This window comes from Petaurus breviceps, unplaced genomic scaffold (genome assembly GCF_028583685.1).
Source record: "Petaurus breviceps papuanus isolate PSGF00001 unplaced genomic scaffold, PetGlider_PUasm1.0 90925, whole genome shotgun sequence".
Lineage (NCBI taxonomy): Eukaryota > Metazoa > Chordata > Mammalia > Diprotodontia > Petauridae > Petaurus > Petaurus breviceps.
The window spans coordinates 8204569-8226445 of NW_027187380.1; the positions used below are offsets into that span (position 1 = coordinate 8204569).

At 37.5% G+C, this 21877-nt stretch overlaps 1 protein-coding gene and 1 pseudogene across 4 annotated transcripts in view; one reads left to right on the top strand and one right to left on the bottom strand.

Annotated features, from left to right (window-relative positions):
• Window positions 1-21877, top strand: part of TLK2 (tousled like kinase 2) — a 188758-nt gene that overhangs the window by 13043 nt on the left and 153838 nt on the right. The window lies entirely within an intron of this gene.
• Window positions 7051-11635, bottom strand: LOC138152450 (peptidyl-prolyl cis-trans isomerase A pseudogene; annotated as a pseudogene).

The following is a 21877-nucleotide window of genomic DNA, read 5'->3' on the forward strand; positions in this document are numbered from 1 at the left end:
TCTTCTAAGACATCACCATTTTTCTAATCACCCAGATTTTTAAGCTCCAAAAATTTCTCATATCTGTCCTTGTCTTGCCTCTCACATGCTCTCCACTTAGTTCAGGCCTAGTCACCTCTTGCCTGGACTATTGCAACACTCTTCTAATTGGTTTCATGTATTTAGTTCTTTCCATTCCAGTTCATCTCTCACAAAGCTGCCAAAGTACTATTCTGCAGCATAGGTTTGACCTTGTCATTTCCCTGCTCAAAAAATTCCAGGGGCTTCCTGTTGCCTCTGGGATCAGATGTAAATTCTTCTGAGGTTTATATACTTTTTCAGTCAGATGCTAGCCCACTGTTCTCCTTTAAACACTCCATGGTTCTCATAAATAACATTCTATCTCCATTCTCTATGCTTTCGCATCCCCTACTCATCTCAACTTAGTAGAATACCTTAATCCTTTCACTGCTTGACTAAAGTGACATTTGATCTCACCACTGATGCCCCCTTCTAAAAATTCTGTTTTCTTTGTGTTTACTTGTACCTGTTTTTTCCTTAATAGAATGTAAGCTCCTTGGGGGCAGTGACGGTTTCATTTTTGTGTCCCCAGTGCCTGTCATAGTGCCTGGCACATAATAAATGCTTGTTGATTGATAAGCCTATCTTGGCATGTTATCTGCATTGACATTACTGTCTTGAGTGGTACAGGGGAAAGAGAACTGGCTTTGGAGTCAAAGGAAGTGGTTTCAAATCTAGGCTGCTGCCACTTCCTTACCTGTGTCAAGTCACTTAACTTCTCTGGACCTCAGTTTACTCATCTATCAGATGATGGGTTGGACTAGAATCAGGGGTAGGGAACCTGTGGCCTTGAGGCCACATGCGACCCTCTAGGTATTCAAGTTTTCTGTGAAGTTTGGATTCAGTCAAAAAGGCTGCACTTGAGGCCACAGGTTCCCCACCCCTGCCTAGATGAACAATTTCCAAGGGCCTTCCAGACTTTGTCATTTTTGTTACTCTGTCCCCAGTGCCTAACCTGGCACATATTAAACTAGTTCCATTTCCTAGTCACTTTTTCAGGGATTTTTTTTTTTCAATTAGGGAAATATGTTTGTCACCAATGGAAATTTCCTGGACCATCTGTAGGAGTTAAAGGTGTGTCAGATGTTTCATTAGACCCCCGGTTTCCATGGCAGAGATTGCATTCTTAAGAGTTACTGTGTCAAAGGAGTTTTCTTCAGGAAATTGATCTGTTATTTCCTGATCAGGGAGATCCTTAGTATCATGTTCCCTCCAATGCTAGGTTATAAAAAAGGAAGAGAGGAGTCACAGATTAGTCCTACATTTAAAGAAGCTTCTCATCCAACAGAAATAATAGGAACATAGTTGTGGCAAGAGGAAGGAGGCCATGACTGACAAGCTGGAAGAAGAAAATAATTCTGGTGGTGACTGGAGGGCATTGTTAATAGCAGCAGGAAATGACTTCTGAATTCGCATGATCTTTTCAAATTTTCATAAGTTTGGGATGCCTTTCTATAGGATGGTGTATGTGAAATTGCAATTCAGAAATTTGGGAGTTACATAAAATCATAATTATGTTAAGTAATTTTCTGTAATTAATTTTTGTACTGTTTTAGACTTTGAGAGAGTGCAGGAGAGATTAGTCAAAGATATCTTTATTGCAATGTAGAAATATTTCTATTTCTTTTTTCTAGTAGGTATGTCCTAGTGCTAATTTCATTTTAGATCAGTGAATCCTAGGTAATATTTATTAAACTTCTATAGATCCTCAAAGCACAGATTTAGAATCACAACTTAACTGTTTTTTTGGTTATCTAAAAGTGTTTATAACAAAATGATATAGAGAGGAGGTTGTGGAAAAGAGCCAGTTTATTTCCACTAGTATTTTTGCATAGCAAATCCATGCAAAGAAACCTTTCAGACCAATTTGTAAATGTTTTAAATTGTCTTTTCTTCCCACTTTTTTTTTGTTTTTGATTTCTTTTGTATGATTAGGATTCTACATGCTTAATTCTTGAAATGGATTTGGTCACTTATTCTTATGGTTTAGTAATGCTAAAATTCCCACTTGATGATGGAAACCTGAAGAATCATAATCTGCTTTTGGAAAGTTGGTGGGAGGAAATGCAATAGACATATGACAGCTTTCCCTGAGCTATACTTTTCCTTACTACTATTCTCTACAGAATGACATACCTTGGAATTGTAGTTTTATGCTTTGATCATAATCTTCATATATATTGTAATTCATTTAATTCAAGGAAGGAAGGAACAATAATGTACTAAGTCCTTGGTGGGGAGGGTGGACATTTAGCTAAGATATGATTCTACCTTTTTGGTTTTATTCTGTTAAGGGGCTAAGACATTCCTAGTTGAGTCAAGTTAATAAGCATTTATTAAGTACCTTCATTGTGCCAGGAACTGTGCTTAGAGTTGGGGGATACAAAGAAAGGCAAATTCCTATTTTCAAGGAGTTCATAGTTTAAAGAAACATGCAAACAACATCAGTTGTTACTGATCTTGGGGATCATGGAACATTTCATAGAAGAGATGGTATTTCAACTGGGCTGTCAAGGATTGATAGGAATCCACCAAAGAAGGGAAGGGAAGGTTTTCTAGGCATAGGGAACAGAATGAGCAGAGACATGGAGACAAGGAAATTATGGGTGTATGTGGGGAAAAGAGTATAATTGAGTTTAACTGAAGTTTATAGTAAGTGTTAAGGGAAGAATGAGATAAGACTGGAAAGGTAGCATGGTGCCATATTGTGGTGCCTTTGCATGCCAGGCAAAGGAGTTTGAATTTCACTCTGGAGACAATAGGAACCAACTATAGAAAGGATAAATTGGAGATAATCACAAAGGGAAAGCGCTAGAAAACAGCAATTTACAGGGGTTCATAATACATATATTAGAGAAGTGAAAAATAAAGTGCTGTGTGAGGTCCTGTTGTACTCTGCCAGATCACATCTGGAGTATTGTGCTTAGTTTGGGGCATTATATTTTGCAAAGAATGCTGGCAAACTGGAGTGCTTCCAGAAGAGGGTGATCAGAATAGCAAGTGAGTGTATATTATGTGAGGAGTGGTTGAAGTAACTGGGCTTGTCACCTTTAGGAGAAAAGACTTTAAGAGTAACATAATTGCTATCTCTTAATTATTTTAAGGGCTCTTGTATGGAAGAGGGATTAGACTTGTTTTCTTTGGACCCAAAGAATTGAATTAAGAACGGTATTATTTCTGTTCTTGTGAGAATGATGTTACAGAGGCTTATTAAGACTTGATGTAAGGAAAACTTCCTAACAGAACTATCTAAAAGTGGAATGGGTTGCTCAGGAGATTATAATTTCCATTATTATTCACATTTATATATAAGTGCTTTGCAAGTGCTTTCTTCCTGTGAGGTATGGTTGATATTCTTGCAATTTATAAATGAGGAAACCAAGACTGTGATCCCAAGTGATCAAGGTCACATAGCTAGTAAATGTCTTAAGCTATGATTTAACCCATTTAATAACAACAACAATAACAATAACTAGAATTTCTATAGCACCTACTATGTGCCAGGCACTGTACTAAGTGCTTTACAAATATTATCGCATGTGATATTATTGCATTTGAATCTTAAAGAGAACCCTGGGAGGTGTATTCTCCTGATTTCAAGCATTTTCAGGTTCTCTCTGCCTGGAGTGCTTGAGGCTTAGGCTAAAAGACCCCTTGTTAGCTCTGAGTTGGAGGTGTTTCCCTTTCATGTTAGAGGTTGGACTATATTATCTTCCTCTGGGGTTCTGTAATGGGAATGCAAATTTGGAAGATCTTCCCTGCCCCTAGGCTAAAGTGCACCTGAAGCCTAGGGTGGGAGGCTTGTTTTTCAGTAGATACTTCTTGATTGGCCAATGAGTCAATAAGGTTGTTACATTCTCTGAGCCAGGAGAAGGCTATATAAGCCCTGATATGTAGCTTTGTTTTGGGGGCTCACTTTGAGAAGTGTTCTGTGATTTGATCTGTATTCTGGGAAGCCGTTGTCCAGGCCCCCCCCCCCCCTTTGAAAAACCCAGATGTGGAAACCCAGATGTTGACTGGGTATGGATGTAATGGTTGGACAGTTTGGAAATCTGTCTACTTGATCTGTTTCTGTCTTGATAATTCTGCCTGTATACTTTGAAGTTCGGGGTGCTGACCTTTTTCCCCTGAACCAAGTAAACGATATATGTCTGACTGATTAAAGTAAGCTTGTTAACCCATTTTGAGTTGCTTTCCTTTATCAAAGCAGATCCAAGAACCTTTATGGGCAGCCACCCTGAGGACGCTTGGGGTGCTTGCCGCTACAGGTTCCTTTCAACTTTTTGAGACTCTATGATTTTTTTGTTGGGGGCTGGAGGGGGAGGTTATCCCTGACATTGGGGATCATAGAAGATTGCATAAGAAGAGAAAATACTGGGGCGGCTGGTTGGGGCAGTGAGTAGAGTGCTGGCCCTGGAGTCAGGAGGACCTGAGTTCGGATCTGACCTCAGACACTTAACACGCGCGCGCGCACACACACACAGACAACCTAGCCGTGTGACCTTGGGCAAGTTACTTAACCCCAATTGCCCTCCAAAAAGCAAAAAAAAAAAAAAAAGAGAAAATACTTGAGTTGGGTTGTCAGGAATGGATAAGAATCTAGAAGACAAGAGGGAACTACTAAAGGTTTTTGAAGAGAGGAGTGACATGAATAGATCCATGTGTGAGGAGAATCTGGCAGTTTTATGAAGAATGGATTAGAGTGGAGAATGGAAGACCTTTGAAAAGACTATTAATGTACAGGTAGGTCAGAATAGAGAAGTGAGGACTCAGGGAGATGTTGTAGAGGCAAAATCAACAGAATTTGGTAACTGAATAGATGTGAGAGGAGAAACAGAAGTAAGAGCCAAAGGTACAGTGATACCCAAGATTTCAGACTTGGGGAACAGAGCAAATTGTAGTGCTGCTGACATTAAGAGTAGGGTCCATAGATAGGTGTGCCTTTCAAACTTCTCTCAGGTGGTGTAGGACCGGACTTGGAGTCAAGAAAGACCTAAATTTGAATTCTTTCTCAGTCCCTTACTAGTTGTGTCATTTGATCTCTCTCACTATAGTTTCTTCATCTGTAGAATGGGGAGCACCTACGAGATAACATGTAAAGTGCTTTGCAAACTTAAAAGTAATGTATAAATACTAATTATTATTAATCCTTATGTGATGAAGTAATACTCAGTTCTGAGTAGATATGAATGTTGATGTGGATTCTATGTAATGAGGTAGCATAGACCAAACTTCATTAAATTTTCTTTGTTTTTAGGAACTTATTTCCTGCCCTATGAAGGAGAGAATGATTTGGAGGAATTTATTTAGAGGAATTGGGAATTAATTTAGAAAGGAGAAGGGCTGGGGACACCAGATAGTTTTTCTTGAAGTATTTGAAATGGTTAGCTTGTAGAGTAGAGATTATACTGATTCTGCTTGGTTCCTGGGGACAGAATTAGGAACAGTGGCCAAAAGTTGTAACCGATGTATAAAAATGAATGACTTGTTTTAAGAAGTTATCATCGTCTTTCTTTTTTTTTATCATCATCTTTCAAGGGGGCCTTTAAAGGCAAATGTTGAACGACTACTTGTTAAGGCTTTATAGTTAGGATTCTTTTTTGGATATTATTATTTGAACTAGATAAGGAGCTGGCAAATTTTTTGTATAAAGGGCCAGATAATAAATATTTTAGGTTTTGTGGACTGAGGCAAGAATGGAAAATGTTATGTAGGTACTTATATAAGAGGAAAAAAAACCCCAAATTTCCACAAGTTTTTTTAGTGATAAAATTCAAAGTATGATAATGCATAATTTTTTGTAATAGAGATCTACTAATGAGAAGAATGGGATTCTTTTTTTTGGGTGATAACATTTAATTGGAATTCAAAGTTAGTGTTCCCTATCAAAATCAATCGCAAATATTCATCTGTTAGTGCTGATATAGAATGAAATTTTACGTATTTCATCATTGAAAATGTCTTTTCACACAGACAAGTACTCCAAAAAAGTGTTATCATTTCTCCAGCATATGCTTTTAATTATGTGTATTAATTGCTTAGAAGGCATATATAAAATTCTTATAGATTTTTCTCTAGATATTTGCCTTTTATCATGTCATTGCATTACCTATTAATCATTTCTGTTTGAAGGTTAAGTGGAAGCTACTTAATTGCACAGTTAAATGGATTTTGAAACATGGAAGTTTCTTTTGCACTTGCATCAAGGTCTGAAAATGCTTCTGAACTTTAGTTTGAGCTTGGAGAATAGATGTGCTACATGTTTGTATGGGAATGGCAATCTCATTTCTTGTTTTAACTTTTGACAGCACAGGAAGTGTACTGAGCAGCTTGACATTATTTGTGATTCAAATGTTTGTCGAAATACCTTTACTACAGTATAAATTTTTCATCTAAGTGCTATTTTGCTTCCTAATTTTGGTTTGAATTTGTTAAGAAATATTATCAAACTGAAGCGAAAGCTAAATTCCAAAACCATTCTGTGTTTGGTAATAATGGAGAGTGGTTCTTTTTCAGAAAAATTTCAGTTTTGACCCTAAACCTGAAAAATTGTAATAAAACCTTTTTTAATCTCTTTTTTGGTGGGCGATTGTTTTGGCTTTTTTTTTTTTTACATGATGGGTATGTACTGGCAATAAAAAAAGTGTCATTGTATTCTCATGGCATATGAAATACCATGTACTTGAAATTCCCATGTAACAGTAACTGTAGTAACTGCATCACTGCAATTTGTAGTGAGCTGAGCAGCAGTGCAAGGCGATGAGGGTGCCACTTCACATGGTCTTCCCAACTCTGCTGCTGTAGTGTGAAAGCAACTATAGATAATATGTAAATGAATGACTGTGATCCTATACCAATAAAACTTTATGTAAGATGTAAAATCTGCACAAAAACAGGCAGCAAGCAGGATTTGGCCCTTGGGACATAGTTTGTTTACCTCCAACTAGGTAGTAAGCTACTTAGGTCTATTTCAAATCTGAAATTCTCTTATTCTTTTTTTTTTTTTTGTAGTTTAGTTTTTATTTCATAATCATGAATTTAACTCTGTTGTCCAGCCAGACTTGTGGAAGGAAAAAGGAAGTAAAATCCAAAGAGAATTGCAGCAAGTGAGAGCACAAGGATTATAGGGTATAAGAGCAGATGGGATTTGGGGGTGCTCTCTCCAGCTACAGAGGAATGGTTTGATGGTTAAGACAAAAAAACAAAACAAAAAAAAAAAACTTACGAGAGCTGTCTACAGTCGGCGATAGTGATCTTCTTGCTGGTCTTGCCATCCTGAGAACCAAAATGCTCCATGGCTTCCACAATGTTCATGCCTTCTTTCACTTGGACAAAGACAACATGCTTGCCATCCAACCAATCAGTCTTAGCAGTACAGATGAAAAACTGGGAGCCATTTGTGTTGGGTCCAGCATTTGCCATGGACAAGATGCCAGGACCAGTATGCTTCAGGATGAAGTTCTCATCAGCAAATTTCTCCCTATAGATAGACTTGCCACCAGTGCCATTATGGCGTGTGAAGTCACCACCCTGGCACATGAACCCAGGAACGATTCTGTGGAAGCAGGATCCCTTGTAACCAAATCCCTTCTCTCCAGTGCTCAGAGCATGGAAGTTTTCTGCTGTCTTTGGCCTTGTCTGCAAAGAGCTCGAAAGTAATCCGGCTCAGGGGCTCGTTATCAACAGCGATGTCAAAGCACTCATTAGGATTGGCCATGGCCACAGTTGCAGGGGCTGGGTGCGACGGCAGAGGAAGAGGCTGCAGGGATTGGCGTTGGGCAGATGGAACCAAGATGAGGACTCCAGGTGGCGGTGTCTGCAAAGCTGAAATTCTCTTATTCTTATGCAATGGTTTTATGGGAAAATATAATAAACTTGGTTTTGGAAATTTTGTATCAGAAATGACAATGAAACTGTCAGAGATGACCTATAAGCAGCCGGATTTGTGCAGTCTGGATCTTAGAAGAGAGGACAAGACTGAAGATAAAGTTTTGGGTGACCTCTTCATAGAGATAGTAGCTGAATCTGGGGAAATGACAAAATTACCCACTTTGTGTGGAGAAATCTAAATTCAACCAAATACCAAGTTTGTGGTTATCTAACTAGTAAGAATAGATCTAAGAATTTTACTTCTGGCTCTTGATTCAACCTCTAAATCACAGTCATAGTAAACATGTATCATTTGGGCCAAATTCCACTCTCAGCTGCTTGTGGCAGCATTTTTTTTTCTGAAGTCTGTGGGAGTGGTAGTGAAAGGGCAGATCTATTGGGAAGACTTGCTGACTCAATTTTGTCAGGGTGTAATTTGATTTTAAGAGATAAGAGAGAATGAAGTCAGGATAATTGATTGTTGTCCAATCCTGGGGTTATCTTTGATGCCTATAAGTTGATTTTTAAAATTGGATAATTAGCTTTAGGGAAGGAATAGTAATAGTCAGTTTTTAACATTATTGAAGTTAGCAAAGGTAACCTTTTTTGCAGTTGCCTTTGAATTGGTTAGTTAAATTTTGAAAGTTCACAATTTGAAATGTATAGAATTGAAATGTTGGGAAACTAGAATTCATTCTGTTCCATCTCTTTCCAATGATCTATAACTGTCTTTTTTGCTTTATAATAAAACAATATTGTAGGAATAATTCAATAAAATTCTAATTACACTGATTTGAATGCTGTACTTTCCCCCTTACCTGTCCCCCAACAAAAAAAATCTGGTTTGTATAAAACTCAAGTGAAATATATATATATATATAATATTATTTTTCAGGATATACCTATTATTTTTTCCTTTCAAAGAGATTCCATTGAAACAGCTCAAAGGATCTGCAGATTTAGAGAATCCACCCCAAATGTTCACACAGGTTATTTGTGCTAGACCTGTGGTAGAGCATTCTGAGCTTGTATTGTTCTAATTAGCCACAGTCAAACACATTGAAACTTGATTCCAGCACAGTGATGTCATTTTGGTCTTCTCTGAGAATGAAGGACAACAACCATGTCAGTAGGAGTCTTAAATTCCAGTAAAGTATGGGTGCTTTTTTTTAAAAGCTCTCTTCTTGGCCATCTTTTCTTTGACATTTCTTCTATTTGGATTGCTTTAATTATCATCTGAGCAGATAACTTCTAAATCTGTAACTTCATTGTAGACCTACCTACCTGTTCCTTGATGTTCTGGTTTTGCATCTCGTATTTCCAACTGTCTGCTGGCCATCCTTACCTATTGGCATGTCAGGCAATATTTCTACCTTTCCAAGCCTGAATTTGAATTATCTTCTGCCCTAAAACTATTGTTACTTCTGACTTGTCTTAATTGGATCATCATCAATTCTGAGTCTACCACTCTTTACCCTCATATCCAATCACATATGAGATCCTGTCAGTTCACTTTACCTTGCCCTTTTTGGTTTCCAGTGTTTACTCATCATCCTCCCTTCAGTCTCTTGTAATTTACCTTTGGCTTTTTCTACTTGCTGTAGTCCTTTTTGTTTTCAGTTTGTCCTTCATATGACAGTCTGTTTTGGGTTTAAGCCTAATCCTTAAGAAAAAAAGCTTTCAGCAATCAGAATTTACATTCCTTTGGCCGCATCACCCACAGGTAAGGGTATTGATGCCCTACCCGATGTGGACAGAGGGAAGGGAAAGAAAGAAAGAAAGGAAGAAAGAAAGACAGTTTTGCCTAACTGGCTAGTTCCAGTTGTGTCCTTACTGGGGCAGATCCTGGTTCTACTCACAGAGGTTGTTGTTGTCCTTGAGGAGGCCCTCGATATCAGGGAGGTGATGCCAGGATATGCGTGCAGGTCTGTGGCCAAGCCCTACCTGGTCAGTATTTGGCTCTGATTGTCCCTGATTGGCTTAGAGTAAATGTAAATAGCAATTGTTTCTGTTTTGAACAGAAACCCTGAGGGTCTTCCCTTCCCATTGATATTTTATTTATTTTTGACTTATTAAAGCCTTCAACTTAAAAAAGGCCCAAGTTCTTCCACTGCTTCCAGGGTCATCTCTAATCTTCCTAATCTATATATCCCCACTGGACCCAGACGGCTCTAGAGGAGAAAGTGAGATTGTTGACTTTGCACAGTTCTTCCTCACTTAAATCCAGTTTACCCTTGTCATGGGATCACCTCCATGATATCATGGTTTTCTTCGAGAATGAAGGACAGACAACAACATATGACCAACTGCCTGTAATGCCAAGCAAAGGCAACTTCCCAAGGTTCAAAATACCAGCATAGGTGCTCTCCATTTTATTCAGTGACAAAAGTACAAAAAAGTACAAAAGTACTACTCCACCCCTAGGCTGTACATTCATTTAGTCAACCACTAAGCCCCTTTTCTCAAATGGAGATTAGTTTCCAATCATAAGTAAAGAGATTAGTTTCCAATCATAAGTAAAGTACATTCATTTGTTCAATCACAGAGCACAAAAAGTCAAAAGTTCCCCACCCTTGGATTACAATTGAATCTATCCCAGAGTTACAACTAGCTTAAGCACAGCATTTAATACCCAAAGAGAGGGCTTTTCTTCATCTTGATCCTAGGCAAGTTCTCAGCAATCTTTGTTCCTGGGGAGACAAAGCTTAGCAAGGCCAGAAGATACATTGCCAGTGTCTTCATTAATTCATCCTCTGTCTGCAGAACAGTCCTAGGACCCCTGAAAACATTAGCAAAACCCTCTTCCAGGATTTCTGTAACCATACAACAAGAAAATCCTTCTTTAGAGCTTCTGAACCAACAGCCAGGTTCCAGAACCTCTGCAACAACAGCATTGGCCTTCACCAGTGGGCACAATTCACTCTCTGTCTGCAGAACAGTCTCAGGAGCTCTGAACCAACAGCCAGGTTGCAGAACCTCTGCAACAACAGGACTGTCTTTCACCAGTGAACAAATCTGGCAAAACAACATTAAAACAGACAAAGTACCAGCATAACAGCCATAACCATCTCCTCAGTCCTTGGCAGCTCTGGGTGGCAGCTCTCAAAAGCCCTGGGCAATTGAAACTGGCCCTCAGCAATCCTCTCTGTCTCTCTCTGCTCCAAGATGCTGCTTCCAAAAAGTTCTTCTGCCTCTCTCTTTGTTTGTGTCTCTCTAAATTTATGTCACCAGCTCCTCCCAGTTCAACCCTCTCTTTTCAAGTAAACAAGTCCATCCCACAAGTGGGATTCACAAGCTCTGGGTTTTAACACAATCAATCCAAAAACCAAGCCAATACAGGGGGATCTTTAAATTCCATTAATATTACACTATCTGATTAATTTTTCTGCTGCACAGCTGTTACTCTACTTAAAAATCCTCATTAATTCACTATATCCTATCAAATTACAGGCAGACTTCATAGCCTGACAAAATCTTTCATAGTCTGGATTTAGCTTAATGTTTTCAGCTTTTTACTTTATTTCATCCAAGTTGAACTGACCATTCTTTGATGATTATCTTCTCTCGCCCCCTTGCCTTTGCTAACATTGTCCTTCACAGCTAGAATATTCTCCCTTCCAGTCCTTGCTTGTTGAAGTGCTTTCTTTCAAAGTCAGAAGCCAGCTTTCTCTCATGTTCTTCCCCACCACCCAGCCCACTAGAAACAATCAGTCAACAAGTATTTTTTAAGTGTCTGCTACACTTCTTTGACTTGATCAGGGTCACACAGCTAGTAAGTGCGTCTGAGGCCATATTTGAACTCAGATGAGTGAGTCTTCCTGACTCCAGTTCCTGTACGCTATCCATTGTGCCACCTAGCTGCCCCATAGTGAAGCATAGTAAGAGGTGCTTAATAAATGTTGTTTTATTGACTCATCAGTCTTAGTCATGGGATGTTATAGCTGGAGGGAACCTTAGAGATCATGTAGTCCAGGGATACAAATAAAATGAATGAAACAATATATACTCACAAGGAAATTGCATTCTAACAATTTGAATCTCTTGACAATACTGTTAGGTCATATTCTACTTTGCATTATTATTTTATGAGCTTCCTTGAGTGATACTGTGATTTCATCTTTGCGTCCCTAGAATCTATCATAATGCCTTGTTGAGTCAGTACTTAATGTTAGTTGAATTTGATCATAAATAGGTATATAATACACTTTAATTTACTTATTATAAATCAGATAAGTGGAGAAACACTTGTTTTTAGGGTAATCTTGTTCAAAACTTTATGCTTTTGTTCTTTGTCATTTTGGACTTTGAAAGTCCTGTTGTCTGTCTTGTACCTGATACAAGATTTCAAACGCAAACTATTATGCTTACTAGCTGTGTGACTCTGCACAAGTCATCTAACATCTGTTTGCTTTAGTTTCCTCAGATGTAAAATGGTGATAATAATAGCACCTACTTTCCAGGGTTGTTGTGAGGATTAAATGAGATACCTATATACATCTACATATTTTTTAAAAGTGCTTAGCACAGTGCCTGACACATAGTAGTTGCTAAATAAATACTTATTCTCTCCCCCCCCCCCCCATTCCCCAACCTGGTGCTCTTGTCTCTGACATCTGAACACTTATTTGTTTTTGTGTCCTGTTGGCTAAAAGAGTGGGTCACTAGCGACTGACTGCCCTACCCTGGAGTTTCTTGGGTCTCTGTAATAATTGGAAAGTCTTCCCTCAAACCCTTTGAAGTCCCATTTAAAATTCTGTCCTTTATAAGAAAGCCTATCCCAGCCCCTCTTAATTCTGTCACCTTTCCTCTGTTAATTATTTCCTATTTATCCCATATATAACTTGTTTATATGTATTTGTTTGCATATTGTCTCCCCCATTAGAGTGTGAGCTCCTGGAAGACAGAATTGTCTTTTGTCTCTTTTTTATTCCTAGCATTTAGCACAGTGTTTGGAACATAATTATTATTGTTCAGTTGTTTTAGTTGTGTCTGACTCTTTGACATCCTATTTGGGGTTTTCTTGGCAAAGATACTAGAGTGGTTTGCTATTTCCTTCTCCAGCTCATTTTATAGATGAGGAAACTGAGGCAAAAAGGGTTAAGTGACTTGCCCAGGTCACACAGCTAGTAGTGTATGAGTACAGATTTTAATTCAGGTCTTCCCTGACTCCAGACCCCACACTGTATCCACTGAGCCACCTGGCTGCCCCCTAGTGGAGTAGAGTAGGTGCCTGATAAATGTTGTTGGATTGACTCATCAGTCTAGTCATAGTATGGAAGGAACCTTAAAGATCATCTAGTCCAAGTATAATTATGTTTTTAGCTATGGATGTTGGACCAACACAGATTAAAATTTTGTGTTTGTATACCTAAGTCCTCTCCAGTGAATTTTGTATTAACAATTATTACTAAAAGAAGAAAGCTTTGGCAACATTTGGTACTCTTAAGGATTTCCTAGTGCTCTTTATTTTTAGTGTTAGGAGAGATCTAATGTAGTGTTTTTGAAATATACCTGATTCCTTAGCTGTCTCATGTAAAGTGCAAAAGTGATGTCAGTAAAGGTCACCACTGACAAAGTATAACATACCTTTATTTCTTCTCCAAATAGTCAACATACAGGTTTTCTTCTGTTTAATTTTGTCAAAGGCAGTTATTAGTTTATTTTTTTAATAGTATTTTTTCCCTAATTATATGTCAAGACAATTTTTAGCATTCATTTTTTGCAAAGATTTCGAGTTCCAGATTTTTCTCTCTCCCTTCCATTCTTTCTTTCTTTCTTTCTTTCTTTCTTTCTTTCTTTCTTTCTTTCTTTCTTTCTTTCTTTCTTTCTTTCTTTCTTTCTTTCTTTCTTTCTTTCTGCTTTTTGGAGGGGAGAGGGCAGGGCAATTGGGGTCAAGTGACTTGCCCAAGGTCACACGGCTAGTAAGTGTGTCAAGTGTCTGAGGCCAGGTTTGAACTCAGATCCTCCTGACTCCAGGACCAGTGCACTATTCACTATGCTACCTAGCTGCCCCCACCCCCCATTCTTTCTAAAGTGATAAGCAATTTGATATAGGATCTATATGTATGTGTGTGTGCATATACATATATACACACATATATGTGCAGTTATGTAAAACATTTTCATAGTAGTCAATTGTGAAAGAAGAAGCAGATCAAAAGGAAAAAAAATTAAAAAGTAGGAAAAAATATGCTTTCATCTTCATTCAGAGTCCTTCAGTTCTTTATCTGGATGTGTGTAGCATTTCCCATCATGAGCCTTTGTACTTGTCTTGGATCATTGTGTTCCCAAGAAGAGCTAAGTTGTTTATAGTTTATTATCACACAATGTTGCTGATATTGTGTACCATGTTTTCCTGGTTCATATAGGTCTTTCCAGGTTTTCTGAATGCTGTCTGCTTATCATTTTTTATTGCCCCAAAGTATTCCATTACATTCGCATACCACATCTTGTTCATCTATTCCCCTGTTGATGGACATCCCCTAAATGTCCAGTATTTTGAAAACACAGTTATTAAGTAGGCATAGATTTTTGAGCTTTAGCAATGTACTTAAAGCAGTTTTTGCTTATATTGGTCTTGCTATCACTGTAGGGCAAATCTTATTACATAGAATGCCAAAAGACTCAATTTCTTTTGGTTTGGAATTTTGTTATATTTGATCAATAGTTAAAATAAGTAGTCAATTGTTTATATATATCAAGAAAGAGAGAACCCCCACATAAAAATATTCTCTTTTTGTAGTTACAAAAAACTGGGAACAAAGTAGATGTTCCATTGATTTGGAATATGTGGTATGTGAATCAATTTAATGCAAATCAAAATCAGAATATATCATAACATAAGAAAATATGAAAAGTCAGAAATCTAGAGAAGCATGGGAAGACTTTTTAAGAACTGGTGCAGAGCCAGGAGAATAGTATATAAAAAGACTCCAGGACTATAAATATATATATATAATTGACACTTAGGAGAGGCTACAGCAAGACAGTTAAATGAATACACTTGTTGGAACTGTGAATTAATCCAGCTGATGTGTAATGATGCTAAAAAGTGATGAAAGTGAGCCTGCCCAGTGATCTCACAACTAAAGAGGTCAAAGACAGGGTCCCACATAGAACAAAGTATTAATAGCAGCACTTGTGGTAGCTGAGAATTGAAAACAAAGTAAATTCCAATTGATTGAAGATTGCTAAAACAAATTGTGGTACCTAAATATACTGGAATATTGCTACACCATAAACAATATTTGATATAAAGAATTCGGAGATGCATGAGAAGACATGAATTGGTGCAGAATGAAGTAAGCAGAAAAAACCATACAATGATGACTACATCAGTGCAAATGGAAAGAACAAAAAAGTAAATTGAATGCTGTGTAATTGTAATTATAGTTGGTTAGAGATGAGAAATTGTACTTGTCTCTCTATGCAGAATTGGAAGGCTTTGGGGGTGGAATAATGCATGTACTTTCAGAATGCTGATTATTGATTAGTTTTGTGGAATCGTTTTTTTCTTTACAAGGGTTGGTTTACTGGTTTTGGGGTAGAGAAAGAGATCCGCCCAGAAATGAAGGTAAAAAAGCAATAGCTGAATATAGAATTCCAAAAGAAAATAAAACCAGAAGATAGCCAAATTCAGATTAGTTGTAATGTTCAGTGTTGATTCAGAAAAATAAATGGTGCATACCTCCCTTCTCTTTAGAGAAACATTTGCTGGTTTCATTGGCTTTCCTTGTTTTTCTTTTTATAAGGGTGTATTCCCAACAGGGGAAGAGAGGAAGAGGCTATTGGGAAATGACACAACTTTAAAATGATGTGAGTTACTGGGTGGAGCTAGGAAATTTTGGGTTTAGGATTTTTCATAGTTAATTGATTTTAGCAATTTAACCTTTAATTCTCACTATTTAAGGAGATTGTTACACTTTTGCTAGAATAATGCTCTGAGAGACAGCCATGTGTGTGAATTGAAAACCTGATCCTGGAGGGGAATAAAAATGTCTTAAATATGTACTTGTTCTTGAGACCATCTTCACTCTTGACTTTAAAAAAGAAAACAATATTAAGGAATTCTAGTTCATGTCTGTGTTAGAGAGTTTGGAATTTTGTGTTACTCAGGGAAATTTATCACCTTGCATTGGCTGACTATAGAATCATAGATCTAGAGCTGGAAGAGACCTCAAACTAACTAGTCCAACCTCCTCAGAGGAAAACTGAGGAAACTGAGGCCCAGGGAGGTTAAATGATTTGTCCAAGATCACAGAGGGAATAAGCATCAGAAATGGTATTTAAATCCAGATAGTCTGACTTCAGAGCCAGTAATTTTTCCATTGTACCATAATGTCAATTTTTATTTTCTGGATGGATATAATAAATATGGGAAAAATGTGTTCCATTGTGGAATAACTAAATGAGTCCTTTGTTGGTAGGCAACAAAAATATGGTAGGTTCTGACTTTTTGTTAAAATATTTGATTTTTGAGAGTGCTGTGGTGGAGCATTTTGAAGTAGTGGCTAGAGTGTTGAATTTGGAGTCAGGAGACCTACTTTCATATTCTTCTTTAGATATTTATTAGCTGTGTGACATGAACAAGTCACTTAACTTTTTTCCCCTCATATGTAAAGTGGGGATAATCTTACTTTCCTTAATAGTAATCCCTACCTCATAGGGGCGTTTTGAGAAAAGCCTTTTGCAAACCATAAAGCATTGTAAAATTATGAGAAATTGTTGTGTTGAACACCATATACCTCAGTTTATGAATATTATACTGATTAGATGAAGCAAAAGTTCATTTATGTAAATGAGATCCATAAATATTTGAAAGAGTTTTATCTAGCTTCCACACAGGAAAAAGTAATTGAGTGAAGAAGGCCTGTTGTCCAAACTATGGCATTCAATTGGATGGACAGCCATTCTGATCATTCCATTCTGATCATTCAGTATAGTTTTCTTAGACATTGTAAAAGGACAGTGAACTGGGCTTGGAATCAAGGAATAGAGAGAGTGAATGCATTTGGAAAATTGCATAGTGCTTTCAGAAAGAACTGTGTTTCTTTCTGAAACAAAATGCCATTTCTTTTTTTGACACCAATGTAGCTACAAATCATGGAATAACCATAGTCTACAAGGTATCAAAATTGAGGGTTGCCCAAAGGGCAGTGGAAAGATTCATGGCAGTGATAAATTGCAGTGTATTATCAATGATGAATTGTACATGTGAAGTATAAAAGACATCGTCAAAGAGATATGTAACTGTAAAATGATATGGGCCAGATGCAGCATGAGTGAGGGATAACAGATGGACAGCCCCTATGTTAGATTGGTATCCTTACAGTATCAGGAGGATTAGAGAAAATAAGGTTTTGATCCCTTTTGAAAATTTCCAAGAGCATATAGACAAGAGTTGCATAGAATAAGAAAGATTGGATGGGCTATGACGTGTACCTTTCCTTTACTTCATGGGAGTGTCCATGTTGACCAAATCACAGATCCATTAAAATGTTATATTGGGATTCTCTTGCAAAACTGGCAGAGTATAAGATGTGTGTCTAGATTTTTGGTCATTCTGAAACTCAGATGTGGATTAAAAACATTACCATTAAAAACATTAGGCCTAAGAGCTGGAATCCTTCTGAGAAAGGGAAGCAAACAGTTTTACCCTTATAACTTTTTACCAGTAAAAGATAGGGAGGTCAATACAACATTGGATGTTCTGAAAAACAAGTAGGTATTGGTGTGGGAAGGTGGAAAATTCTGTGGGTTCCAAGGACCATATACTAGCAATATGCTGTAGAAACCATCCGAAAGAAAATGAGAAGAAAGTTCTCTCCCTTCCTTCCTTCTTTATTTCCTCTCCCCCTTCCTCCCTCCTTTCCTTTCTCTCTTCCTCTTTTTCCTTCCTTCCTTTCTCCCTTCCTCCATCTCTTCTTTCCTCCTTCTATCCTTCCTTCCATCCCTGCTTTCTTCCCTGGATACTCTCTCCTATTGGTTTTTGTGACAATCTGTCACATCCTTCTTTCTAAGTATTCTTTGTTGTTTCATCATATATTTTACACCCCCTAACTCTGATTGTACCCCAAAACTGTGTTCTGTACCCTTTTTTTCACACTCTTACTTGGTGAGCTCATCCGTTCCAGTGGGTTTAATTATCAGTTTTCAGAAGGTGATGCCCAGAGCTACATAAATTCCGAGTCTTTCCTCAGTGTTTGAGCTCCAAACACTCTCCCATTGCCTATGAATATTTCAGACTAGATATTCTGTAGGCATTTTAAACTCAGCATGTCTAAAACTGAGCTCATTATCTTTTCCCCTAACCCACCCCGCTTCCAGGCTTTCCTATTTCATTTGAGGATACCACCATTTTTTCTGTCACCCATGTTCATGACCTTCACATTTGGCTCTTTCCCTCTCTCCATAAATTCAGTCAGTTACCAAATCTTGTTATTTTGCTCTTCTTGTATCCATCCCTTTCCCTTTACTTCAAGACCACCACCCTAGTTCAGTCAAGTCAAATCAGCAGGCATTTATTTAGCACTTTACTATGTGTCAGGCACTATGCTGAGTCCTGGGCATACAAATAGAAGCAGAAAGAAAAGCAGTACCTGTCCTCAAGAGTTTATATTCTAGTGGGGAAAGACAACACATGAGAAAGCTGGAAAGGCAGAGGTGGTGGAGATGAAAATACCCATGAGGAGGCTTGATAAGACACAGTTCTGTCCCATGTGTCCAGGACTGCAGCCTAGAGAGAAATGAAGACATGTTTGGTCTGTGTCTCTTCCTTAAAATAGGGGTTGTGGGAGGAACCAGGCTATTGGAGGAAGAGGCCATGGGGTGGAAGATGCTACCAATGTGAGAAATAGTCTACAGATGCAGTGAGCTTCCAGGGATATTTATCATCATCATTGTTTTGTAAATGTACTTATTTATATATGTATCTTCCACCATAGAATGTAGATTTCTTGAGATCAGGAACAGTTGCGTTGCATAGTTCTGGCACAAAGTAGACGCTTATTAAATACTTCTTGATTGTTTGTCATTAACTTATTGCCTAAATTTAGTTGGGTAACATGTTAGGTACAGCCTTTTTTTTTTTTCTGAGCTAAAACAGGTTAATTCCCATTATAATGAACCCCATTTGTGTTTTGGGAATTTTTGTTAAATTGAGATGCTTGTTATGCCAATATTTGTTATAATGGGATTTGACTCACGTTATTGGTAAGGTATGTTTCTACAAAGGATTGAATGGATTTAACTAGTATGGTGCAGACTGCTGCCACAATTGGTATTACTTTAGTTGCATTTTTGTGTGGTTCCAGAGGGATACTGAGGATTATTGTTAGTTAAAAATGGAAAATGAAGGGCAATCTCATCCCAAGGGATTTTACTTTTAGTTTAGAGTAGTTGCTGTTATTTATTAATTAGAACTGTTCAGAATTCAACAGAAACTGGATAGTAATAAGCCAATACTAACTTTTTCATTATTCACCAAATTAATAATTACCTACTCATAACCACAAACCGCTTGTTTGTAGGGCACCAATTTCTAAGGAATATAAAATATGTTCTCAAGAGTCTACATAACTTAGTTGTAAAATAAATATTTGGAAGGGAGGAGAGAATTGTAGTCCAAAGTACAGGTCAAATTACCATTATAGGTAATATAAGAGATTGTAACAATCCACAGATCCTCCAATTTATTTTTGTTGTATTAAAATCAGTTGATAATATTTAGAATTATTATTAGTTAATGTTAGTTTGTAATTAATAATTTCCAAGTTGTAGGAACTTTAAAGAAAACAGCTACCTCTTAAGCTCTCTAAAGTGGATTGGAAAATGAAAAAGTACTTTGTAGAGGCTGTACTCAGAATGGTTTTATTTTTACTTTCCCCTTTTTTGTCTAACTTCTTGGATGCTTTTTTATATATTATTTTCCTTTTGGTGGGTGGTTTGGAAATTATGTTTTCTTTAAAATTGTTGAGAAACATGAGAGTTTAGTTTAAAGATGTAATTGCTTTTTGAAAATGTACCCAAAAGAACTTCAAATGTCTGGTACAGCTCACCTTTTTTTCCTGCAATGAATTGCGCATGTGAAGGTAATTCTTTTTATTAGCATATGGTTAGTACATGTGCCAGGACTGCAGAAAACATTTGTTTTATAATTTCAGTTAAACTGTTCAGTTTAATTCAAGAAACATTGTTATGTACTTGGCATATTATGCAAGATATATGGTGTTAGGTTCTGGAGACAGAAATATGAAAAATGATGTCCCTTTATCTCAAGGAACTCATATTCTAATATAGAGTAGGAAGGGAGATGACATTTACGCAAGTGAATATAACATAAGTAGAACATGAGGTAGCTATGGGGCACATACAGCAAATTGAGTGCTGAACCTACAGTTCAAATCTGGTCACACAATTCCTAGTCGTATGACTCTGGGCAAGTTACTTAACCTCTGTGTGCCTCAGTTTTTTCAACTGTGAAATGGACATAATAATAGTTACATATAATAATAAGACAAATAATAATCCACCATCTATTGTTGCTGGGAGGATAAAATGACCTAACATTTGTACAGTTCTTTGCAAATCTTAAAGCATTGTGTAAATACTTATATTTCTAACATGTATCATTAATGTTTCCTCACTTGGAGCTACCTATACCAGTGAAAACACAATTTTAGTCCCTTTTCCTGTCTCTAAGGGAGAACACTCTAGATGATAAGGAAAGATCAGCTCAAGTTCTGTTAGAAATTTAAGAAAGGAGAGTTCATTTTCATCTGGGGAAGTAGTAGAGATGAAAAGGAGATGTGGTCTTAGATAAGCTTTACGGGAAGACAGAACAGAGGGGATTTATATTCCAAGTAAGGAATGGCATGAGTAAAGGCTTAAAGATGGCACAGTGCAGGACAAATAGAGGATCATAGATTTGGAGTTGAAAGGAACCTTTTAAGGTAATCTAGCTCACTTACCTCATTTTGTAATTGAAGAAACTGACTTGAAGATGGATAGTTTTCTAGTTTTACTGAAATATGAAATATATGAAAGGGCGGATTGTAGATTTAGAGCTGGAAGGAACCTTAGACATCATTTGTTGTGTAATCCCCTTTATCTATAGATGAGGAAACTAAACCCTAGGGAGCTTTTTGTCTTGTATAAGGTCACACTGAGTAGTAGTAAGTGGCCATTACTTGAACCTAGCTCCTTGCACTTCAAATATAGCATTCTTTTCTCTGTACAGGTTGGAAATGAATTGTGGAGGGTCGGCAATTGGTCTTTGATTAGAAGAGAGACATGATCATAGTGGTACATTTAGGAAATTATTTGGGTAGCAAGATAGGTTGGAGAAATGATGACCTGGAGCTCAAATATATCATGAGAGACACTTTGAAGCCGTTGGCTGTTATAATAGACTGGTTGAGAAGAGATGAGGACTTTAGTTAGAGTTGGTTTTGTGGAAAAATACCAGCTGTGAGTAAATATTTCATAGGTATCAGTGAGTGGACATAGAAATTGATTATGGTCATGGGGTGAGAGGCAGGAAAGAGTTGAAGATGAAGACTTCAAGGTTACAAGCTGGGGTGACTAGGGTGGTACCACTTACAAAGATAGTGGGAGGAGCAAGTTTAAAGGGGAATATGAGGAATTCAGTTTCAGGCTTGTTGAATTTGATATTCTGATGGACTCTCCAGGAATAGGTATCTAGCAAGTAGATAGAAATACAGGACTGGGGCTCTGGGGAGAATAGATTTGGGAGTCTACTGCTGGGGTGAGGTCACTAAAGCAGAGAATAGAGAGAGAAGAAATAGCCTAGTATAGAACCTTGGGAAATACTCAAGTTTAGGTGAAGGAGGATGATAAGGAGCTGGCAAAAGAGGCAGGTTATAGGAAAGAGGTAAGAAGGAGCTGAATCAGTAGAGTACAGTGTCATTCTGTAACCAGAAGAGAAAAG